The sequence below is a fragment of the Ursus maritimus genome, unplaced genomic scaffold (assembly GCF_017311325.1).
Source record: "Ursus maritimus isolate PB19 unplaced genomic scaffold, ASM1731132v1 scaffold_3, whole genome shotgun sequence".
In the NCBI taxonomy this organism is placed as follows: domain Eukaryota; kingdom Metazoa; phylum Chordata; class Mammalia; order Carnivora; family Ursidae; genus Ursus; species Ursus maritimus.
Genome location: NW_024425563.1, coordinates 73,176,933 through 73,201,229, shown reverse-complemented (window position 1 = coordinate 73,201,229; position 24,297 = coordinate 73,176,933). Strand labels below are relative to the sequence as shown.

The 24,297-nt window shown below is 38.9% G+C and overlaps 1 long non-coding RNA gene across 1 annotated transcript; it reads left to right on the top strand.

Moving 5' to 3' along the window:
• Positions 1-835: 835 nt before the first annotated feature.
• Positions 836-24,297, top strand: LOC121105853. The gene is made up of 3 exons (XR_005838609.1): positions 836-946; positions 6,009-6,156; positions 24,029-24,297. It is a non-coding gene; the product is annotated as an uncharacterized LOC121105853 (long non-coding RNA).

Below are 24,297 nucleotides of genomic sequence, written 5' to 3'. Positions count from 1 at the left end.
TGAATTCAGCTGCAACTCAAAACAGCGCTTAAACTGAGGGAACTTCATTTTCTCAGACACAGAACAGGTTTTAGGTTGTGGTTGGCCGGTAGTGCAGCCCTATTATGGAGACCCACACTCCAGCCGTCTTTTAATTTTTTTATTGAGCTATAATTGCTGTACAACGCTAAGTTTAAGGTATGTAATGTGTTGATATGATACATGTATATTTTGCAATATTATTACCACCATAGCATTAGCTAACACTTCCATCCCTTGACATAACTATCATTTCTTTTTTGTGGTGAGAACATTTATGTTCTAGTCTCTTAGCAGCTTTGAAGTACATAATGCAGTATTGTCGACTCTAATCACAGTGCTGTGTATTAAATGTCCAGAGCTTGTCCATCTTCTAACTGCAAGTCTGTACCCTTTGACCAACATTTCCCCAGTTCTCCCATCCCCCAACCCTTCCCTTTTTCCTCTCCTTTTATCCCCTATCCTCCTTCCATTTCCTCTTCTTCCATCTTCCTGACCTCTTCCTGTGTCCCTTCCTCCTTTCTTCTGTCTCATCCCTCCACCCTTTCTCCTTCGTTCCTTCCTCCCTCCCTCCCTCCCTCCCTCCTTTTTGTCTTTACATTGATTGTAATTAATGTCTGCTTTTTTCCTTAAACTGGGTCACCTCACTGTTCTGAGGATAGCTGTGTTTCAAGTCTAGGTTTTGTAAATCACCCATGTACAAGGTAATATGTCCCGCATAGATTTTTAACACACTTGAATAGGGTTTCCAGTAAGATCTGGGGTGAAATTTACACATGAGAAATTATTTGCCACCTACGTTTTCTTTCTTTCCCCTAGCTGATTTTGACTTGCGTGTTGGCCGCTGTTATCAACAACAGAAAAAAACCTTGGTCTTGTTGCTGAACATGTTCAAGTCTCTTAAAGTTTAAAACTTCGTCTTTCTTTGGTGAGTTCAGTCTCTTGGGTCATTGCTCAGTTTCTCTGCATCTTCCCCTCTGGCCTTTTTACATCCCTCCCTCTGCTTCCAGCCTGTATCTTAACCTCCACCACCACCGCCACCGGAGTCCCATCTCCCGCCAGTATTCAGGACCCAGAGGAAGCTTATAGAACATGACAGCAATGGGGAGTGGGGCTCTCTGGCTCCTGCTGACCTCTGACCTCTTGCCAGCTCTTTGGGCGATGTTCTCTGTCCTTGCTGCCCTTGTGGCTGATCTATTGATGGCTGGTGTTACCTGTACCATCCTCCCTCAGCACGGACAGTCCACAGTAACTGCTCCCAGATAGGCCGACCACCACTTCTCACTGGTACTGCAGACTCCCAGAGCTCTCCTTTTCCATTCCTGGTTTGGGGAACTGAACATGTGTCCTTCTGCTAGAGGATCACAGCTTTCATGGTGAACTTGTAGCTTTAGCTGTCTTCTGAATCCACCAGGAGGTCACAGAGGGAATTCTGGATCCCCTAAATGTCATGCACAGGCTGAGAGGAAATGGGGAGCAATTTCAGGCCCATCTACCTAGCCCCTCCCCTCAGTCATTTCTGTTCTTGTCATTGAGGCATCGTGTTCCATATGGCCCCATGACACTCTCAGGGTTCCTCTGAAAGGCATGTGTCTTTGGAGGCTGTGTCGGGCTATGCAAGCAAACTCCCTTATTCTAGAATTCTATGGAACTATTTGCATATTTTTACAATCATAATTTCTCCTCTCCTTGCCCCCGTCTCCCCGTTTGACTCTGGGGCTATGTTGGAGGATTGTGTAGGGTTTTCCTTCTTCCCCTCAGACTTGTCTTTTCATTTTCTCTTCCTGTCGGGCAGTGATGATCCTAAATCATTTCCTTCTGATTCCCAGGAAGGTATTTGCCCTCCACTCCCAATAGAAACAAGTACTAAAGTCATATTTGCCCTGATATAGAAGCTGCAGAGAAAAATTCAAATTACAGACAAGAAAAAATACCATTAGGGAATATTTAAAAGTATATCACCCTGCTATTGAATGGAGAGACAGACCTTCCAGGCAGAAGGCACAGCGTGTAGAGGCCCTGAGGTGGGAAGGAGCAGGGCCCATGTGGTGGGAGTGGAGAAGGGGACAGTGAGATTCCCTGAGATGGGGCTGGAGCCGATGCCAACCCCATGATGAAGAACCCCCTAGACCATGTGAAGGGGAATTTGTTGAAAATGTTTTTTCATGTCCACGTAAGGAATAAGGCTGTGCCTTCTTCCGATTCCTCAAAATATACAAACATTAGCAAACACCATCCTCCTCTTTTGGGCATCCTGTGGCACTTTATTTCATCCTAAGAGCTGATGCCTTTCAGTGTCTGTGCAGTAAGTTCAGAATGAATGCTGATGCGGGAGCCCAGGCACGGTCAGCCCTGGGTGAACGTGAGGGAATTTATGGGGTGGGGGTTACTGAGTTAGAGCTACGCTTACTCTTTTCTCGCCAGTGTCACCATTGCTAGTGGTGGCGCATAGAAAGGGGCAGCAGATCCCAGGTCCAGATTGCACAAGGGTTCTCTAGGCTGGCCAGTGATTCTCAGGCAGTTTTAAGAAGTGATGATTGCGTCTGTAGAAGCCTGAACACATGAAGGTAACATTTCAGCAATCTGAGTTGTGGGCCTGTTCCTTCACGTCAGCATGGCCGTGGCCTACTTCGCCTCTCATAAGATAGCTTACTGTTATCATACAGGGAAGAGAAAGGGCCGAGGCTTGGATAAAGACATTTGTTCACATGGGTTTGCATCATTTGTTTTTGAAATTGGTTTTCTGTCTCCTGTGAGCTGCTTGATCTCTTTGGAACAACAGACCGCCTCAGACTAAACTCAAGCATTTGTTGTATGTGGCGTTAGAGTGCACTTTATCTTTCTTAGTGAGAGGAGATGTTTGGGAGCAGTCTAATGAGATTGTTTGTCAATAGTTTTTATTTTCTGAGTTTAAAAAGATGGTCAATGTGAATTTAGAAAACTGATTAAAATAGTTTCAAATTGCTAAAGAAAGTATTCTTATGTTTAATGAGAACAAAGCAAAAAAGAAAGAGAAAAGGACAAGGGACCATTTCAAGTTTTGAGTATACTTTTTCTGAAAGCTAGTGTGGTGTAATTTACATAGTTCTGTGAGTCAAGGCATACATATGATCTGATTCTAGCTTCAATCCTTTGAAATGCTGGTAGCTCAGCATTCAGAAATTAAAAAAAGAAAAAGGTTTGAATAAATGATTCATTGTCTTTTTTTTTTTTTTCCTGTGTTCTACCATGCTGTAATTGTTAATTTTATTTGTCAGCTTGACTGGGCCGTGGGCTGCCCAGACATTTGGTCAGACATTATTCTGGGTATGTCTCTAAGGGTATTTTTGGGTGATATTAAGATTTGAAACAATAAACTGAGTAAAGCCAATGGCTCTCCCTAATGTGGGTGGGCCTCATCCAATCAGTTGAAGGCCTGAATAGAACAAAAAAACTGATTCTCCTGCAAATAAGAAGGACTTTCCTGCTTGTCTTCCCTGAGCTGGAACTTTCTTTTCTCCCTGGCCTTTGGGATTGGACTGAAGCATTGGCTCTTCCTCAGTCTCAAGTCTGCAGGCCTATGGAAAGGAACTATATTAGTGTCTCTTCTGGGTCTCCAGCTTGCTGACTGCACATCTTGGGACTTGTCAGCCTCCATAATTGTGTGGCCAATTCCTTATAATAAAGCTCTTTATATATACGTATATATGCACCACTCTGTTTCTCTGGAGAACTCTTACTAAGACACATACTGATGATTTTTTAACAGCTATTTTGGAAAATGAGGCAAACTCTTTTCTGGCACCATGGGCCTACTCCTATAAACCAGTTTTATGTTTGCTTCTCAGAATGAGTATCTTTTCATTTTAAGAGGAAAGGATGCTGAAGAAATGAAGAAAACTCATTGAGTTTTGCTCTGTAACACACATTTCTCATTCCCTTGAACCACTTCTGAACATAAATGCAACAAACACAATCAAAGGACCAGATTTTCATAATTAACAAGTCTTTGGTATAAAATTAGAGATCAAATATTATGTTTTCCCTTTATCTTCAGTCATTTTACTGCATTTTACTTATTTGCCATTCACTGTTCCTGCCTCTGGGCTATTCCTGGCTGACTCAGCCTCATCTCAGGAAGAAACCACTCACCTGGAATCTGGCCAGATGCACAGCTTGGGCTCCAAAGTCTCTTTCATCTTTCCAGGAAGCTGCCAGCCTGTGTCTCAGTTTGTCTTTCTGAGGAACATCAGTAGGAATGTGGGTCTGAGTACTCGGAAGATGTTGGGGAGTATATAATATACTTTGGTGCTAAAATTATAAGGGAAAATATACCAGCACTTTATTAAGATTCAGTTTCCTATGGAAAGTCTTCCAGATTTTAAATTCTGTACTGTTGCTTAGTGCCTAGTTGATAATTGAACATTTTTTTCTAAATAAACAAGATGTCACATTATTAACATATAACAATGTAAAATAAACCTCTTGTTTAATTGGATGACTTAGCTTTTTCTTTCCAAAATCCTAAAATTGAGGCTTTTCATTTTTACCTTTTGCTTAAACATCTAAAAATATGCATAAATAATGAGAATTTTATCATTGATGTTTCATGAAAAATCTTATGAAGTGATCTTAGAGATATGGGGCAGGTCTATGTCAGCAACGAAAACAAAGATTTGAAGCAATTATCTGGATATCTTAAGCAGAATGTGCATATTTTTGCTTAGCACTTCTAGCACTCATATGTTATTCATTCCCTTCCCTTTTTTGAATTTTACTGAGTTATAACTATACCTTACTTTGTTGGCATAGACCTGAATACAGAATCGTTACTTGATGAAGATATTTATAATATAATTGAAATGGTGTTACCATAGTCATAACACACTGGTGTTTTTGCAAATAAATTTGCACACTTATTTAGAAGAGTGCTTGATCAGAAAAATAATATAGTATTCACTGATAGTAAAAATCACTAAAAAATGGAAGTAAGATCCTCATATTTGAAAATCTAAACCCAAAGGTGAGAAGCCTCAAAGCTAAACTATTCCTCACTGCAAAGGTAGGCGAATTACAGGCTTGTTCTTATAATTCAGGTGTAGGAGCCAGAAGCTATTCGGGACTGAGATGTTGAAAATTAAAATGCTTAACATTAGGTAGTGATAAGAGAAATCCAAAGGAAATTATTGTTGTTAGGCTACACATTGTCTATCTTTCTAGAATACTGTTTGTCATTTTCCTTTTTAACCCCTTAAAAAGCACAAAGTCCCTATACTTCTCTTCAGCAAACTTAGTATGTGGGAAAGGCAATGAGCATCAGGGCCAATTTTTTTCTGACCATTTTTTTCCCTTTGTGAACGCTGTGTGACTTTTGGCAAGTCACTGAACCTCTCTGTAGCTCAGGTCCTTATTTGTAAAATGGGGATCATAGTGGTACTTACCTAATAGGGTGGTTGGGTGGATTAAAATAAATGCAAGTAAAATTGTAGAACAAGGTAGTGCCTCCCAAATGTTTCTTATTATTTACTATTGAATTTTAAAAAAGAGTCATCTGTGATTTTAAAAACATATACACTACGTACTAAAGAGGACCTTTTAGCTATAAGGTGAATGCTAACATCTCTGGTTGGGAAAATTGGAAAGTGAGGAAATCAGTGATACTGCCCTCTCAGTTCCTGATTTGAGATAGTTCAATACCAGTTACTATTCATTGCAGTGATTCAGTGACTATGAAGAAGGAAAGGAGTGTGTAAATACACACACGCATATGTAATATGCATGTTATATATGCGTTAGAGAGAGGGGAGGGGGAAAGGGAGAAGGAGAGGAAGAGGAAGAGAAAAACACAGAACCTGGAATAAATGTCCTCTCCTTGGGCTAACCTTTCTAGAAAAGTTCTTCCCATATACATGTGTTTCAGGTGAGAATAGGGTTATCTTTCCATTTGTCAATGTCGTCATGATTATTTCTCCTCTTTGATGCCAGTCAACTAAATTTCTCTTCATTTGCAGATTGTATCAGGAAATCGATATTGCTGGCAAATTGAGTGTGATGTAGTCTTAGGTTCAGAAGTTTCTTTCCTCCAATGAACACATCATTGTCAGATGTCTCCTGGCTGGTGAATAGGGAAGACATGAATTACACTATGGGACTGTTACGGTATGTGTCGCTTTGCTGGTCTCATGCATTTAATCAACTCTTTTGTTCATTACATAATTAACAATTCAATGCAGTGCTGCCAAGACTTTAATGATATTTTCCAACAAGACAAACACACCAAGAAGTTAAGTTTCTTTTGTTTTAATTCTCTTTTTCTCTGCATATCAACAACTACTTAGGCTTTAAGATGCAGATCAGGGTGTTCTCTGGGGAAACTCCCTTGGTGGCCTCTGCTGTTCTGTCCTATCTCTTGTGCTTCCTTTTAAGATAGTATTTTATTATAATTGTCATTTTAATTTTCTATTTCCCTGACTAGATTTTCAGCAGGTAAGGATTTGTTGGTTCTTGTCTTTAAATGTTCAGAATATAAGTGAGGACTCATAAATATCTGCCGAATGAATAAATCTTTGGGCAGATTTCTGTAAATTTTCACTTCCGTAGGTCCATTAGATTTTTCATTGTATGAATTCACCAGGTAGACAAAGATGAAATATTTCTCATAAAGCACACAGTATAGGCCAAGAGAAAATAGGGTGAAGAATATGGTGTATTTTGGGAATTGCAAAGGTTTACTAGGGGCATAGCCCTGTATGCTCCAATAGTGGTAGAGAGCTACTGTCTGTTTTAAAAGACAAAGTTCAAATATTGTCTCTTTGGAAAAGATCTAGCAGACTTTTATCCTTTTCCTTTACCCCAAGCACGATTTACTACCCTATTTTTGCTATTACTTTATACTGTACACATTTCCATTATACTATAAATTTTTTATTACAAGAGTTTACTTTCCCATCTTCTCTGCTGAAACTATTGGCAATCTGGTTGAGACAGCTTGGAATTTGCAGTTTGACAGATCTTGGTTGAAATAGTTTGCTATTTAACTGGGTAATTAATAATAAACAAGCAGTTTCCTTGAACCTTAGTTTATCAGTAAAATGGGGAAAAAAGTACCAGCTTCACAACAGTGTTGTGATCATACACATCGGGTACATGGGAGATGCTCAATAAATTATAGTTCCCTTTCTCTTGCACCTTCTCTGAAGACAAGAATGATGTTTATTTATTCCTAGCAAGTAGTACTTCTTCTGACACCTAGAAGATGTTTGATAGATGCTTGTTGAATGAAGAAAGTATGTGTTTATTTAAATGTCTAATATAAATGGTTGTGTGTATAAGCAGATATCAGAAAATTTATTTGGAACTATAACGTTGCTAAATTTAGTATATCAGGGTCACTGCTACAGTAATTCCTATATAGTTTAGTCTACTTTACCATCCTCGTCAAATTTCAAGCTAGCCTGAGTTCATACGCATAAGATGGGAAGAACATTCTAGGCATTCCACTTGCTTAGGGCGTTTCTGTTGGGATAGCTGAGGAAATAATGATGCACAACTTAACACAGCCTTCCAACTAAGTACAAATCATTTATCAGCCCACCAAAATTTATAAGTCTTCCCTTCCCTGAGGAGGGGCACAGACAGTTAAACAAATTGAATTGGCGTTGTTTGTTACTGGTCTGTTATAAATCATGGATCGAGTGCCCGTTCTTAGCTAGGTTGCTTTAACATACCCTCCTCTTTACATTCCTGAGCATAATTGCTGATTAGCGATTGCTTCCAGGGGGCTTACTTTTGCCTTTTGGCAACATATGAATGGGAATCCTATGCCATTTCTATACATGTTAACCATAGCAGGCCTGGATAATATACAAATCAAAGTCTGGGGATGACTCCGCTGCTTTCAACATGCCGTTTCGCTCTGGGTGTCTGGAGTTGACTGGAGTTACTTTTTCTCTCCTCTTCCTTCTGATCCTCTCTTTACCTCCCACTCTGTTTTCCTTTTCCATTTTTACTGGCCCAGTAGCTGGGCCGGTGAAACAAACTGCACTACTACGTGCCTCCATCAAGGATGTGATTGACGCAGATGAGCTTTTACCTTTTAATCCCATTTTGGCTGATGAAGACCTGTCAGTAAAGGTGGCTTCTCCCGTTCCTCATTTGGAGAGTCCAATTACTTTGAAAAGCCTCAGTGCTTTAGTGAAAGGAAATGGAGAGATGAGATAATGTGGTTATGAGGGGATGACTCTTCTACTAAATAATTGGTCTGTTTTGCTAATTGAGCTCTCAATATTCAATTATTGTTTGGAGATGTGTAGCCTCGTTGAATTTGCTAACTCAGTACACTTAAATTAATAGGAGTAGCTTTTATTGCAGCAAACTGTAAATTCCCAGCTGAGTTTTATCTTATGTCATTTAATGTTATTCTTAAATTTTTTCACTTGAATTTAGAATGATTTTACTTATATGGGAAATTGACCAAATTAAGACCTTTCCACTTTTTGAAAAAGATTCTTGGTGGATGTTCAAGTTTTTAAAAAAAATCTACCATCAAAAATACCATCTTTACATTTGCTTTTTAAAATTTGCTTTGTGCCAAATTCTCTTTTGTTGTTGTTGTTGTTGTGCCAGATTCTCTTTTGACATTAATAAGCTGCCATCAAGAGTAACATATTCTGTGATTTTTCCTTATCCTCTACGATATCCTGGTGTTTGTTTTCAGATGTTCTTCAAAATATAGTACTAAACAGAGTCAAGGTATAACTTAAAGAAAACTATATGTTGAAAACTTAATTTTGATTAAATAATGGAAGAGCTTAAAGGTTGGTTCGAAGATCTCTTTTTTCCCATTCACGTTAGAAGGATACTCCCCACTGACTTAATGCCTGGTGTTTACTAAATACAAAGAACATTTATAAGATTCGCAGAAGCATATTCATGTATTAAAATAATTTCTCTAGATATGCTGCAAAGCTGATGAGTATAAAGAAAAAGTCAAGTGCTTAAAGTGTTCATGAGTTTCAGGGATGAGGTATTTTTCTGGGCTCCTTGCCCTTCCCATTTGGAAGACAGGCTTTACTTCAGCTGAGCTTGTCAAAGCCGATAGCCTGGCACTCTGCCTTTGGCACTGAACTTGATTCAGCATTTTAAGAGAAACATGAAAAACATCAACATTCTGTGTTTACACTTTGCCAGTTGTTGTACATAAAAAAATCCTTTTTGATGCTTTATATTTAAGCAGTGTATTTACACTGGCATTTTCTTTCCACTAATCAACAAAGTAGAAGTGAAATGCAACTATCTATTCAATGTTCTTAGGCATTCATCTCAGTATCTTTGATATAGTTCTAAATGTGCTAATGCTATTATACTCCCCCCCAAATAAATACTAGAGTAAATTAAAACATATTTTATAAAATGGATACTTTTTTACAATAGAGAAATTACATTCAATCTCTTTGTATATATATTTTATATTATAAACAATGATATTGACCAAAGGGAAACAAATGATCTATTTAACAATATTCAGCATTATCTTTTTTTAAAGATTTATTTATTTTCATTTTAGAGAGAGTGCACCGAGGGGAGGGGCAGGGGGAGAGAGAGAATCTCAAGCAGACTCTTCACTCAGCATGGAGACTGACCCAGGGCTTGATCCCAGGACCCTGAGATCATGACCTGAGCCAAAATCAAGTCAGATGCTCAACCGACTGAGCTATCCAAACACCCCAAGATTATTTCTTAAAAGTGGTATTCTTGGGGCGCCTGGGTGGCACAGCGGTTAAGTGTCTGCCTTTGGCTCAGGGCGTAATCCTGGCGTTATGGGATCGAGCCCCACATCAGGCTCCTCCGCTAGGAGCCTGCTTCTTCCTCTCCCACTCCTCCTGCTTGTGTTCCCTCTCTCACTGGCTGTCTCTCTCTCAGTCGAATAAATGAATAAAATCTTTAAAAAAAAATGGTATTCTTCCTACTTAAGTTAGTTTAAGCAATATATAGACCTAAAGAATGGAAAATATTTTTCCTCTTTGTAATGGACTGAATTGTGTGTCCCCTCAAATTCATATGTTGGAAGTCCTAACTCCCAGTGCTCAGAATGTGAGTATATTTCGGGGCGCCTGGGTGGCTCAGTCGTTAAAGCGTCTGCCTTTGGCTCAGGGCGTGATCCTGGCGTTCTGGGATCGAGCCCCACATCAGGCTCCCTGCTCTGCTCTGAGGCTGCTTCTTCCTCTCCCACTCCCCCTGCTTGTGTTCCCTCTCTCACTGGCTGTCTCTCTTTCTCTGTCAAATAAATAAAATCTTAAAAAAAAAAAAAAGAATGTGAGTATATTTAGAACTAGGATGTTTAGAAAGGAAATGAAGGTTAAATGAGGTCCTAGGAGTGGGCTCTAATTTAATATGTTTGCTGTCCTTCTAAGAAAGGGGAGAGGCATGGGAAGCATGCAGAGAGGGAAGGCCACATTGCTGTAAGGTCCAGTGAGAAGATGATCATCTGCAGGGCACGGAGGGAAGCCTCAGAAGAAAACAAACCTGCCAACACCTTGTTCTTGGATTTCTAGCCTCCAGAACTGTGAGAAAATACATTTCCAATTGAAGTCATTCAGTCTGTGATTTTTTGTTATAGTAGCCTAAGCAAACAAATGAACTTTGTTTTATTCCTTTAACCAAACCTTATGATATCATACCTTTTGAAAAATGGGGGTGGGCATGTGGGGGAGAAAGAATGAAGGACTTGCGTGAAGAGGAGGAGGATGAGGAAAAAGAGGAGGAGCAGTGGCAAAGAGGGGATAGAAGAAACCATGATGAGGGGCACTTGGGTGGCTCAGTCGGTTAAGCGTCTGACTCTTGATTTTGGCTCAGGTCATGATCTTAAGGGGCTCAGTGCTCAGCTGTGGGGTTGGGAAGGGAGGTCTGCTTGAGAATCTCTTCCTCTCCCTCTGCCCCTTCCCTGGTTCACGTGTTCTTTCTCTCTCTCTCTCCCTCTCCCTTCTCTCTCTCAAATAAATAAATAAATGAACAAAATCTTTAAAAAAAAAAGAAGAAAATATGATGAGATGGTCACTGAAGTGCTGTACCAGTATTACTCTCAGGACAAAGGGGAAAACCTAATAGTTAACAGTGATAGAGTTTAAAATGTGTGAGGATCTGTGCTAAACACTGTGCGTGCACTACCTCATACAGACCTCACAGAAGTGCTGTCGAAAGGCATTATCATTAACCGTGTTAGCCTTATTTTATAGATAAGGAAACTGGGGACTTACTGAAGTTAAATAATTTTTCCTAGGTTGCTTATACAGGCAAAAGAGGGGTGCGATTTACGGCCAGGTCTTTCTGATACTGTAGCTGGGATGCCCCTAAATGTTATATATTATCTTTTCTTTCCATGGATAAAAGCCCTCAGCAGGGTGGAATTGTGGTTCTTACATTTTCTATCCCAAGCACCAAGCTGGTCTTTTCTAGTCTGTCGTAACTGGCACAGTTCAATCTAGGAAACATTCTTTTAATCTCTGAATGGGAATGAAGACATTTTTGCTTGAAGCAAGAATCTAATAGAAGTAGATTGTTGGTGAGTGCGGTATTACAAGAATGTCGAAAATGGAGAGGAAAGATGACACAGTTTCCTACGTTGGTGGTGGGTGTGGTATTGCTGACGGTGCAATGATTTGCCATTTTACTTTTGCTTCCTTAAATATTTTCATATTCTGTTGCTTTCCTTGATATCCTGTTTTGTGTAGAAACAATTCTAATTGATCCAGAATTTAAATTCCTTTAGGGACTTTGCATTTAAGCAATGCATTAATATCGTCATTACTTTGTTGGTAGTTTTATTGAACAATTATTTAATTTTCTGTATATGTTAGATTCTCTCTGAATTCATTCAGTAATTTGGGTACCTTCTTTAGGATTTATATTAATGATGTTATTAAAAAAAGTCACATGGCCAATACAGACATTTTTTGTCTACAGATATGAGTGGCTTTCAGCAGTTTCTGAAACCTCATATGGTTCTCTACTGCTTTCAAGTTATCAGCCCCCTCCTCTTCTTTCCTATATCACCAGGATATCCAATATCACGGTCTCCCTATCCCTTCTAAACAGTCCCTATCAGACTTCTGCCTCCACAGCTGTCCTATACTGGCCCCATCAGAGGTCACCAGTGACTCCTAGTTACCAATCACATCACCTTGTATCATTCTCCCCTTCTTTGATTGGTCTCTGCTCAACACAAGACCTTTCTCAAAATGTTCTACTCCTGGGTTGCATGACACCACACTTGCTTGGTTTCCCTGAGTCTCTAAAAGGGTCTCAGAATCTTTCATGACCTCATTTTCCATTCACTCCTTAGTGATAAGTTCTTTTCTGTTCTTTTTCCTTGAGGATTTCACTCATGCCTGGGACTTGAACTCTCACCTCTCCAAGATTGACTTCCAATGTTTATCTCCATCATATACTCTTCTTAAATCACTCTGTTAAATTTTACTCTTACATTTCTTTTTCTTAATTAAAGCTTTATTTATTTATTTTAGAGAGAGAGTGTGAATGGGGGGAGGGATAGAGAAAGAAGGAGAGAGAGAGAGAAGTAGATGCCCTGTTGAGCCCAGAGCCCACCATGGGGCTCAATCTCACAACCCTGAGATCAAGATCCGAGTCGAGATCAAGTCAGACACTTAACCGACTGAGCCACCCAGGTGTCCCAACTCTTACATTTCTTTTTTTTTTTTTTTAAGATTTTATTTATTTATTCGACAGAGATAGAGACAGCCAGTGAGAGAGGGAACACAAGCAGGGGGAGTGGGAGAGGAAGAAGCAGGCTCCTAGCGGAGGAGCCTGATGTGGGGCTCGATCCCATAACGCCGGGATCACACCCTGAGCCGAAGGCAGACACTTAACCGCTATGCCACCCAGGCGCCCCCCCAACTCTTACATTTCTTAATGCCTGCCTTTCTCCCTTGATATCACACCAGCATCTAAAACTAAACATATCTCAAGTACTCTTTTAAGGACAACCCTGTTTTCATTTTTAAAGAGATACCATTTTTCCAGTCATCCAAATTTGAACCTTTTATCATGGTTTTGAATCCTCCTCTTTCAACCCCAATATCAATACCTAGTTCTCCCTGTGGACTGTATTCCATGGGGTTTCTCACATCCATTAGTTTGGAAATTAGACTTTAGAGCCAGAATGCCAGGTTTGAATCCTGGGTCCTCCAGTGAAATGCTCTAATTTTTGGCAATCACTTTATTTCTTGTGATTATATTCCCTCTTCTGTAAAATAGGGTAATAATAGCATCTCCCTGTCAGGTTGTGATGACAACGAAACGTGTTAACAACATAACAGATTTCATAGTGCCCAGTGATCACTGCTATCATCATCATCATCACGGTCACCTATAATCTCCTTTCTGTTTTCATGTATATCCTATTTCAGGTTCTCATTATGTCTTGTTTAGTGGCTGATAGATCTCTCTAACTGGTTTTTCCCATTCTCAATCTCTCTGTGTTCTACCTCATTCCATAATGTGTTCTAAAAATAACATTCCAGAAGTAGAACCAGATCATTATGACCTTGTACTGACAAGTGTTTGGTGGTTCTGCTATTAATCATCTTTGTGATGTCAGCCAGATCCCTCTCTGACTTAGTGTCGTCATCTCCACCATGAGGGGTAGGGCTGAATGCTCCCAGCAAAGAAGTTGATTCTAGCTTTGATTTCCTAATGCCTGTACAGTGTACTGCATAGGCCTAAGCATGACATTCAAAGGTTTTCCTGCTTTGCTTCCAAACTGCATTTCCAGCATCATCTCGTTCTTTTCTTGCTGCTAACCAGCCAAAAGGAAATATGGTGTTTCTTATTCTCTGGAAACATCTGGTGCTGCCCTACCTCCATGAACATAATTATGACATTCTCTTTGCCTGGAATGTCCTTCCTCTTCATTTACTTAGCAAAATTCTGCCCTTTCTCCCATGTTCAGTTCAGTGCTGCTGCTTTCATAAATCTGCCCCACAAATAAATCCCCACAAATAAATACAATTACTTTCTCCTCTATAATCCCATAATGAATAGCTTGTATCACATTATTGTTTATCTGTCTCTCCTCTTTTAAATGTAACGCCTTAGGATTTAGGGTCTCACTTTGGCTCCTTATTGCATCCCCTGTCCTCAAACCTGGCATGTGCACATGCTTTGCACGTAGTCTCTCTGTGGAGTTTATAAAATGACTGTGTGGAGCATCTAGTGACAACAGCACTTTTTGTGGCTCGGCAGAAACTTATTAAAATCACAGAGAACATGGTATCACTATATAAGGATCCTATAATGTAGTAGGAATCTTCAGTGCAGTTTAGCCATGGAGAGCCCCAAGGTGTAGCATGACCCCATGGAAGGGAGGGCCATACAGAGAGACCCCTTTCTCAGTGGCAGTGATTAGTGAGCCTATTTTGATTTAGCTGCTTCAGATGATTTCATATCTGTCTGCATGCAGCTGTTAGACTAGCCTCTTCATGCCACTTCCCTGAGGGCAAGTACTCTGTCTTAAATCATATATAGGAAAGTATTGAAACGTGAGCTCCTTATTGACTATGGCATCTCTAGGGCCTGGCAAATGGTGGGTTCTTAATTTGCACTTGGGTAGGGAGCCATAAGATCATGCCCTTATGGGTGGGGCTCATGACAGGCACATTTGGAACTTGCATCCCAGGACGACACTCATCCATGCCAAGGCTTGGCTCCTCGAGTCAGTAGGAACAGGGTCAATCAGAAAGACAAACTGCATAGTGTCTCTGAATAAATAACACAAGGGTGAGTAACTCTGAAGTCTAGTGTATTTTGAGGTTTCCTAAAATACATAAATTTTAAACAACTGTCTGGTATTTTTTTTTTTTTGACTACCTAATTTCCAGAGACTTCTTAAGATATCAGAATTAAAACACAGTGCTGTCCTTTCATTTAACTTCCATGCACTATTTAGAGGAGTTTGGTGTTATTTGTAATGTAATGCCATCTGTCTTTTGAAAGTTAATTGTTCTTCCATATACTAATGCAAAATCTCCATACACAGAGATAGGGTCACTGGATTATCTAGGATTAAAATCCCACTTATTAACCCACATTCTCTTGCTGACCACATAGTACCAGCTCACAGGGTAATTGCCAATTTTCTGTTTGGTGGAAAAGAGCCAAAGTGAAAGGAACTTAAATAATTTGGCCACGTTATATAGCAAACTAAGTACAAAGATGGAAATAGATGTTGAACAATGATGTGATTTTTACAAAATCCTGTGTCCTTTGCCACCCTTAAACATCTCTTTAGGCCATGAGTAACTTTACTTCTGCTATTTTCGTGTTTGACAAAAATAATATAATATATAAAGGTTTGGCTTTCAAATTTACCGTCTCAGCCGCATTCAAAATTCTGTTGTGTCTTAGTCTCATATCATGTGGGGTTACTATATTTAAATTATAAACAATTAATGAAGGAACAATGATGTCATGCTTAGTTACTGTATGTATTTGGACATATGAGTTTCCTCATGAAATTTAGGGGACATAGTCAGTATATAAACATACGAGTTGTCCTCAAAGCCAAATGCATTAACATAAAGAGGGGTTCAAAGTTTAGTTGGCTTCTGAAGATCTTTGGTTCGATTCATGATGTAAGCAACATTTCTCACTACTTTGCATGTTATTTTGAGTTATACAACCAGAAAAAAAAAAATGCTCTCAATAGACAGCCTTTTTCTTGGAATACTTCAAATGCTATTCTTCTTAAAGAACCTTTCTATGTAAAATGTCTCACATTTATAAGACTATATGATTTATAAGTATTTATTGAATGTGTCTTTTCATAATGCTTCTCTAAGGATAGATTAAACATTATAGATAATTGATTATAAGAAGTTCTTTGGCTAGATCTGTACTCTATAGGAAAATTTGTTTTCGAGTTGGAACTTGAAGAGTTTTCTTTTACAACACTAGTAAGTGCCTTAATAGAAATTTTCCAAAAAATCTGGTTTGCATATGTGTATCTAAAAAAGCCCTATCTGCAAAGCTAATTTGTTACTTAATGTACAGAAGTAGTCCTCTCCTAAAATATCCCCTGTAAACAGCTCCCAGACTAGAAAATGTGTGAGAGAGTTCAGAAAAACACAGCTATTAATAGAAATATACAACAAAAGAATGGTGGTAAAGTTCAGATGGCAGCACCCATCAATCAAACCATGTCATCAATGCCATGTTGTTACTCCACTAAAATGGATGGGTGTTTATTTCAATCAGCCCAACATTCATTCAGTGTATGGATGCTGCTGCTGGAAGAATATAGTGCTTTCTAAGGATTAAGTAGTCTAGGTATCTGGTAAGCTTGTCTGATCCTGTCACATTATCTTCCATGGCCCCTTATTATTTGTTCCTCAGTAATGGCCCTGTTTTTAACCCTTTTGGCCAGCCATCTCATGCCAATATGATTTTTTACTTTTTCATGCCTATGTTGTCTTTCTCATTACTTTTTTGTTAGATGGTTTCCTGCTCTTTTTCCCAAGTTTGGCTTTCAGTTTCCTCTTCAGATGTTCAAAATACCACTGAAAGTTCATTTCCACTAGGAAACCAACCCCCAAGTCATCTTGTAAAGTCAGAATGAGATTAGGTGAAATTCCCCAACAGATTCAGCTGTACAGAATCTTTTGAGAGATGATTCATTCACCACCTATGCATCGAGCATATAACTATGCATTGAGCATTTAACTATGTATTGAGCATATAAAATATGCTGCAACTGTGCTCATTTCCATGGGGAATATAAATTTTCTAAGACCTCGACTTTTAAATATTTCCATAATAAATGGTGATAAATATTAGGAGAGAAAATAAGAAATATGTACTTATCTAGATGCCTGAAAAGGGGGAGTATTCATGTAATATTTTCCTTGGCACTTACTCTCAAATACCTAAATATGGCTAATGACAACCAGAATGACAAGGAGCGAGGCATAAAATAAAATGGTATCCCTTTCCATTAAGTTAATACTGAATTTACTAGTCACAAAGAAATGGATGCTTAAAAAATTTTGTTGTTGTGTCAGCCATCAAAAAGAATGAAATCTTGCCATTTGCAATGACATGGATGGAACTAGAAGGTATTATGCCAAGTGAAATAAGTCAGTCAGAGAAAGACAAATACCATATGATTTCACTCATATTGGAATTTAGGAAACAAAACAGATGAACATAGGGGAAGGGAAGGAAAAATCAAATAAGACAAAATCAGAGAGAGAGGCAAACATAAGAGGCTTTTGAGTATAGGGGGCGCCTGGGTGGCTCAGTCATTAAGTGTCTGCCTTCGGCTCAGGGCGTGATCCCGGAGTTCTGGGATCGAGCCCCATGTCGGGCTCTTCTCCTGGGAGCCTGCTTCTTCCTCTCCCACTCCCCCTGCTTGTGTTCCCTCTCTCGCTGGTTCTCTCTCTCTCTCTGTGTCAAATAAATAAATAAAATCTTTAAAAAAGAAATGTACTTAAAAAAAAAGAGGCTTTTAAGTATAGGAAACAAACTGAGGGTTGCTGGGTGGGGGGATAGGGTAACTGGGTATTGGACGTTAAGGAGGGCACTTGAAGAAATGAGCCCTGGGTGTTGTATGCAACTGATGAATCACTGAATTCTACCTCTGAAACTAATAATACAGTATATGTTAATTAAATTGAGTTTAAATAAAAAATTAAAAAAAAATTTGTGTATTTCAGTATTTAACTTTATAATACATCCCACACCAACAGATGAAATGAATGAAATAGGGGAAGGAATTAATGAAAATAACAAAATCAGGTAAAAAAATATTGTGACAAGGAAAATGGTGTGAGCATAACCTTTTCTTAAGCTGTCAAAGATGCAAATGATCACTGAAGTCACAAGAGAATTGTTCCAGTCTCTAAGATTCTAAAAAAACAAGAAATGCAAATACCTGGAAGCTGGAAATTGACATTAGTAAATTTTAAAAGATCAAGCATTATTTGCACAAAAGGGCAGTTGAAGGGAGGGGTCTTTAAGTACATGATTAGCATTTTAAAAATGTTTTTGTTTCTACTACTTTATTTCTGAACATTTGAGGAAGATAAGGAAAATAAATTAAATGCTCATTTATATTTGATTTTCTTTCCAAACTTGAAACACAAAACTTTTCAATGGAAAGGTAATGCTTGCTTCTTAGTGGTTTAATTAAATTGTTACAGTTTACAATACAGGATGGACAGTGGCTTCCTTGCACATCTTTAAATGCCAGCCCTCTTAATCATCACAATAGCTTCATGATCTGGTGAGGCATTTGGATGAGATTATATTATATTAGAATAACTTCTTTCATTTTGCTTGAACTCTGACTTTGCAGTTTCAATTCTGAAGAACTGTAGAGAACAGAAGTGTTTTCATAAATATGACATACTTTTGTTAAAGATATTCCAGTGAGTCCATGTTTAACCCTGAAATGTTAGCCAAATGTGGTTCTTTCAGATGACAGTGGGTTGAAACCTAAGAAATTGCTCATTTTTGGCCATTTTTTACTTGAAAAAGACAAGTTTGTATGGTTCAACTTAAAGTAGCGAGTATGTACTAAGTGCTTACTACTGTCAGGCTCTTCTAAGCATGTTATCTGCTATCCGTCATCTTCTTCGTAACATCCCTTTCAGGTAGATCGTATTACTATTCTCCATTTCATAGATGAGGAAACTAAGGCAAAGAGAGGTTAAGCAATTTGCCCAGTGTTCTCAGGATTAGGAGGGCAGGCATGAAAGTCATCCTCGTATCTGTGAAGAAAAAGAACAAATTAATGACTGGAGAGACTGTTGACCCGATTTTAGTAAAGTCACTCTTGTTTTTACAGTCTAGCATCTGACAGTCAGACGTCTCTGTATATCAATTGTCCTTTTTATCATGGGACTATTATTCCTGCTTCATATATGTTGGCAGAGCATTTTCCTGCCCTACTGTTTCTTTCTGTATCAGCTGTGTTATCTGCCCGTAGGCCATATTCTCACCCAATGCCCCTATCAACAGCAAAGGCAGTATTTAGTATTTGGATGGCCCATCTCTCTTACTGTTCATTTTGCTTTTCGGTTTGGTTCGTAACTTAGGCATGGAAAAGGTTTTTTCCCCTTCAAATCCCCTGAGAAGTAGTGTTGCTAAGATGGCTAAATAAAAAAAAAATGCATTTGGAAAGGTTATAATATAGACTTTAGTAAATATGAACCACTTATTGTATTTACTGTTATTACTTAAATATCATCCCTCTAGCAAATTCATACTTTAAAATTCCTCTAAGGTTTTTAAGTCGCAAACTGCTATTAAGACTGGTTAAAAGTAATAAAACTGTATTTTAAAAACACTCTACAATTCAGATCTTTTGCTTTCACTAATTTGAAGTGATATTTATTATACTAGAAAATAGTGAGATGTAGCTATATCATATTTCATCTAATCCAAAATGCCAACAGTAGTAGCATACACATTTATTTTATATGCCATTAAGAAAGAAAAATGTTTCTAATTAATTCTGAGATGCTATAGATTAAAGACACATCACAATTTCAGGAGGTTAAATATGTAAAAATGTCTTAGAATTGATGAAATATGGTAATAAAATCGATGAGTCTGATTTTTTCCTTCACCCATGAGTTGGGATAGTTTGAGATTAAACCAGAAAGGCAGCAGGCAAGACCATCCATATTTCTGAGCTGTATTAATGATTTCCCAGACCTACTTGGCAGTACCAGTAGGCTTCTTCTTCAAATCAGCCAAATCTGGAAAATTAGTATGGACTGTACATTCCACAGAAATGTTCTTTGATCATGGACATGAACCATGTCCTGAAACTAAACCAATATTAAGTTGCTGAATTTCAATCCACATTCAAATTCTGATGTTTTTCTAAGGCACTAGCAAGTCAGAATTTTTTTTTAAAATATTCAAAACTTGTACTCATGGCTATGTGTGCACGATAGTTTACTGAACTGGCTTCAAACAGAACATATAGTTTACAGAAAGTACTTAATTAATGTAAAGCTAAAACATTAAAATAAGCTCTGCAAAGCACCTCAAATGGGTCAGTATTTCCTTTGATTTGAGCCAGTGTTTATAAGAATAGGGGATTGAAGGTAACCAAAGTGAATAGTCACACTTTATGCAAAACATCACACAGGAATATTTACTATTTTGGTAATGTGTCATCTTTCTGCTTTCAATTTTCAAAACCATTAAAGAGAGGAAGATTGAATATAAATTCTCCTAAGCAGAGATATTTTTTTTTTCTTCAATTACTGTTTCCTTTTCTTTTAACAGCAGTCTCCTGCCACATGGACATGTTTATTCATGTGTCTCATTGATTCATGTGCTTACTGTACTTGTTTATATCTGGTGCACAGTTGGTATTGTGAAATATGGGCTTGTGGAGTGCGACTCTTGATTTGAAATAGCTGGCCCATAAAACTAAGCTATTAGATTAACAAGTCAGCACATTAAAGTGAGGAATCAACACAAGGTTGATTTTCAGTCTGTTTATCACTTCCACACCAGATGAGAGAAAAGAATGACTTGACGTTTGCATAGTTCTTTAGTCTGTCTGGAAAGATTTGTGTACTTTACTAACATCGTGTTGGCAACAGTTCAATCTTAGAGTCTTCTTCCAGATCCATCCCATGTCCTTTAAATATTTTCTAGGCTATTTGTGATGAGGCTGACTTAGAATGGCAGTAAACAAATATAGATTGGTAGCAATCCATGAAGTACTTTAGTTTTCTCATAACTTCCATCCTTCAAGGTCAACGATCAAGGTACAGAATATTTTCTGCTTCTGTATGCAAAATGTATTCTGTACCTAGGTTGGCTAAGGGTCATGGTTTTCTTGAGCCACACAGGTGACACAGAATTTCAGGATATTTAGGACAAAGCAGTATCAAGGAGTCATTGTCAGAGTGTGGCCTATTGTTACAAGGACATCTTTTAGTGGACTCTTTCAAATTTGGGGTTTAAAAGACAATGTTACTGATTGAGCACTGGTGTGGAGAGCTCAGGCCTGGTCTGTATTATTCCACCTCTTGGGCAGTACCATGAACCAACCACAGATTTGGAATGTAACTCATTTCATTATGTCTCTTGATTGTTCAGAGCTTTGATCCTTGGTATACCTTGCCTACTGACGGCATGGTAGCAATGGTCCTGATTTTGATTTTGGTTTTTGTTTTACCTCCTTTGCTGCACTGACTGTGAGCTGCCAGTGAGCCACCTGGAATGGGTTGAGACTCAAAATTGTAAATGCTAATTGTTGACTTAATAAACCTGGGCACTCATGGGTTCTATTTGTGAGAAACTGCACTTATGACTGCTATTTTTAAAGCGTATTTCTCATCAGTTCTCTGGATTGCAGAGTGTGTTTAGGGCGTGTTAAAGTGGCTGGAAACCTTGGTGGGTACCTGCTAAAGATCGTTATACCGCAGTCCATCCTCTTCCTCCTCCTGATTCAGAGACCTTCGTTTTCACTTTCTCAGTCATCACTTACTTCTGCGCAGCTGGCGAGCATGGGGCCTGCACCGAGCTAAGGCTTCACAGTTTGCTGCTAACTTACTGTTTTGACCGAACACTTCAGCATAGAAGAAAAACTTGAAACAAATATTTTGCTGTGATTCTCTTGTTAGGGAAACAAATATCTGGACCAAATGCGAAGGTTTTTTTTTGTATAATCACCCACCCCTTAAAAAAAAAAACAGAAAAATGACTAAGTCATAGGCTCAATCGAAATGCAAACAAATGGTTATCTGAAGTAATAATGAAGTATTTTAACCATGCTATTCATTTAGCACACTTGAATTATGACTTATCAGAAACATAAATTGCTCCCCAGATGGATTGTTTCAGAATTCATAGGAAAGAATATCTGCTCTGGAATCGTTCAAATGTGGATTTGAACCCCAGCTCTGCCCCTTGTTTGCTGTGTGAAAATCTGACCCATCCCTGAACTTCAGGTTTCTCTTTTATAAAACTGGCATCATCATATCACCTTGGAGGGCTGTCGTGAGGGAAAAGTAACATCCTGTCGCACACTTACCGACGTTCCTGGGACATGATGGATATACTGGCAATTCTCTCCAGCCCTGGCTCCCTGAGGATGTGTTCAAGGTTTTGAGAATTTCCTTGCTGAGGGTGTATTCACATGAGGCAGGTATTTCTCACCTGTATTGTATAGTTAGACTTCCAAACTTTTTCCCCCATTCTCTATCATTTCCCTTTTTTTTTTTCTTCTGCTCTCTTTTTTGAACAGCTTTATTTGGCTTCATGGCCTGAATGAGCATATCTGCGCAGAAGTTTCTGGATTATCTGTCTTCAGCCCTGATCTTTCTCTAGAGCTCTAGACCCCAACTCCTTTTTTTTTTTTTAAAGATTTTATTTATTTATTCGACAGAGATAGAGACAGCCAGCGAGAGAGGGAACACAAGCAGGGGGAGCGGGAGAGGAAGAAGCAGGCTCATAGCGGAGGAGCCTGATGTGGGGCTTGATCCCATAACGCCGGGATCACGCCCTGAGCTGAAGGCAGACGCTTAACTGCTATGCCACCCAGGCGCCCCTAGACCCCAACTCCTAATTGCCTGTGGATGTCTCGCTTCTGATAGCTTGTCAGTGCTTCGAAATAGGAGTGCCAAATTGAAGTCATAACTTTTCCTTCCAGACCTGTGCCACTTTCTCCTTGGTTTTATGTCAGTTTAACCAACTATCCTGGGAAACTTAGAATTCTGTCTGAATCTTCTGTCTACCCCGGCCTTGATAGTTCATCAGTCACAAAGTCACAGGGAACTCACTACCAGAAATTTCTCACTTCCGTCCTTCCCTCTCAATTCCCTCTGCCCTCTCTCCATGCCTCATGTTGTCACCTTCTTTCATAACTGTGCTGGTGGCTTAGCTCACTTATTTCCCTGACCATCATCTTCCCCTTTTCAATACATTCTTCACTCAGCTGTGAGAGTGATCAGAGTCCCAAGACTGTCATTTCCTTTTAAGAAAACTTCAGTGACTACCTCTTTAAGACCACAGTCTAAATTATCAGTGCAATGTTAACATTTTGGTCCCAATTTAGCCCAGACCTACTTTTCAGTTTAAATAAATGTTTTCTAAAATTTAATAGAAAACGTTTTAAACATATAGGCAAATACAAAGATTATATAACAGAAACCAATATGCCACCTATTTAGAATTAGCATTTGTTGATGTTTCCCATATTTGCTTTATTTTTTTGTTTTATGTACATATTTTTTAAGTAAAACATAAAACCCTACTCCCTCATCTCCTTTCCCCTGTCCTCGGTGTCTATCAACCTTATTTTCCCTCTCTTTCTCATATTCTATGTTCCAGATGGTTGTAAGATAAAAGAGGGACGGTATTCAGGGTTGAGAGATCATCTCTTTCTAAGGTGGGTTTCGAAGGCAGCAATCTGAGGATATGTGACTTCACTCAGGAAAACAAAAATCCTCCATGATATGTCACTGATCATAGTGATTATGTCACTGATGTGTGAGGAGTCGGCAATATAACAAAGTGATTTCTTTCTTTTTTTTTTTTAAGTATTTATTTATTTATTTCAGAGAGAGAAAGAGAGAAGGGGGGGAGAGGGCAGAGGGGTAGAGAGAGAGAATGAGAAAGAGAGCCTGAGAATATTGAGCGGGCTCTATACCCAGCACGGAGCGCAACATGGTACTCAGTCTCACAGCCCTGAGATCATGACCTGCGCCTAAATCAAGAGTTGGACACCTTAACCAACTGAATGACCCAGGCGCCCCACAAAGTGATTTCTGATCATGGCTATCACACTTACAAGCAAAGTACTCACCTCTACAAAACTGATTTTTCTCATACATAGAGTAGCACAGTACCTACCTCAAAGATTTTTGTGGAGATTACTTGAGATAATTTATGTGAAGTACCCAGATCAGAGCCCAGCACTGATAGATCAGTTGAGGAATCAGAAGGGCTCGTAATTGACTAAATAATCCAGTTTTTGCTTTCTTTGCAGGATCACTGTATCATGAATGTACAAGTGTCATAAATGTGGCCTCGGGGATTTTTAAGGAAGTATCATGAAATGTGGAATGTTTGGATTTGGTTTGAACTTGAAGCTGGCAAATACCAAAGTTACCACCTCCCCCTCCCTTTTGCCTCCTCCAGTTTCCCTGTTACCATCAGGAGTAAAGTACATAACCCCATGTTATAGTACTCATTGCTAGTAATTGTCCCCAGGGAAACTATGATGTCGCTACTTCATTAAAGGCTTTGCCACCTGCT